Source organism: Sinocyclocheilus grahami, unplaced genomic scaffold (assembly GCF_001515645.1).
Source record: "Sinocyclocheilus grahami isolate Dianchi unplaced genomic scaffold, SAMN03320097.WGS_v1.1 scaffold17.1, whole genome shotgun sequence".
In the NCBI taxonomy this organism is placed as follows: Eukaryota; Metazoa; Chordata; class Actinopteri; order Cypriniformes; family Cyprinidae; genus Sinocyclocheilus; species Sinocyclocheilus grahami.
The window spans coordinates 3,011,268-3,012,620 of NW_015505196.1; the positions used below are offsets into that span (position 1 = coordinate 3,011,268).

General features: G+C 31.3%; 1 protein-coding gene across 1 annotated transcript in view; it reads left to right on the forward strand.

Moving 5' to 3' along the window:
- The first annotated feature begins 1,067 nt into the window (after window positions 1–1,067).
- Window positions 1,068–1,353, forward strand: part of LOC107551053 (GTPase IMAP family member 4-like) — a 1,585-nt gene continuing 1,299 nt past the window's right edge. Inside the window, exon 1 of the mRNA XM_016232546.1 lies at window positions 1,068–1,147. The gene's annotated coding sequence lies outside the window, so the exon portion shown is untranslated. The remainder of the gene's footprint in view (window positions 1,148–1,353) is intronic.

The window sequence follows — 1,353 nt, forward strand, 5'->3', positions numbered from 1 at the left end:
TTGATTATCATTCTGAATCCAATTCATAGTCTTTTTTCAGCTTTTTGTTCAAAATGTTATTTCTTTATTTTTATTTATGAAACTTATCCACATTCAAGTGTTTAAAAAAAGAATGCATGAAGCTAGAATAAAATGTTTTTGTTTACAAGCAGATACCCTGTTCTTTTGATGTTTTGTATGTTCAGATATTCATGTAACAAAATATATACAAATTAATACCTAAATAGGGACATAATAGTATACTTAAAGTATTATGTAAAGTTCACTTAAAGAAAACTTACGAGTATACTTGTAGTATAAAACTACTAAACTAACAGTTTACTGAGACTATACTTCAACGTGTACTAAAAATGCTACCACAAGTATTTAATTAGTAAACTATCAGTATGCCTGTAAGTTCACTTTTAGTATAGTTGCAGTACAAACTAAACATTTTGATGTAAACTAGTTGTGTACTCAAAGTTTACTACTGTTATACTTAAAGTATACTTAAAAGTATACTTTTATATATTAGAAAGTGGGCCAATTTAGTCCCAATGAGTATTGAAATAGTACACTTACAAGTATACTACAAGTACACTGATATTTGTATACTTACTACATTAAGTATACTTAAAATATACTTGAACATTACTTAAGTATACTTACTAAAATAAACTTGAAGTATACTACTTTTTGGTAAAGGAAGCTGAGAAAAATATTCAATATTCAAACTTTTCCTGTCACATGGACATTTAAAGGTATTTTTTTAACTAACTGTGCTACATATCTGTCCTTTCAAGGAGTTATCTGCCTACATCATGCTCACATGCTCTCTCCAGTGTCTGTGACACTCTGACGTCACATGCACTCTTTGCAGAGAAACTGGAAACAAGTTGCAAAGAAAATGTTGCATAAGAGTTTCACCCCGTGTCATTCTGTATATGTAAAATACAAAACAATAGCCTACCATACACATCCATAAGACGTGCTGCTTTACTGATTGATAAATCTTATTATCATGCAGTGGCGTCTTGTCTCCTATAGATGGTAGTCTACACCAGACAACCCTTCCTGTGAAGCAAGGCTAGTAATTCTCATGGGCAGGAAAGTAAAACGAAACCTAGTTTTCGTCTAGCTATTTGCACTATTTGCTCTTCATTCAAAAGTGAGTAAGAATGGTTTATATTAACTTATATTTGCACTGAAAGCCTGCGGATTTAAGTAGTTATTTAATAAAAGTCCAGTGTTTTGTGTGATCGAGATGCGGCATCCGTTTAGGATAGCTATAGATGAAGCTTGATTTAAAGCAGTAGCAAACAGAGTTGGTGTACAATTCATACAATACAAATTATGATTAGCAAACTAGCATAA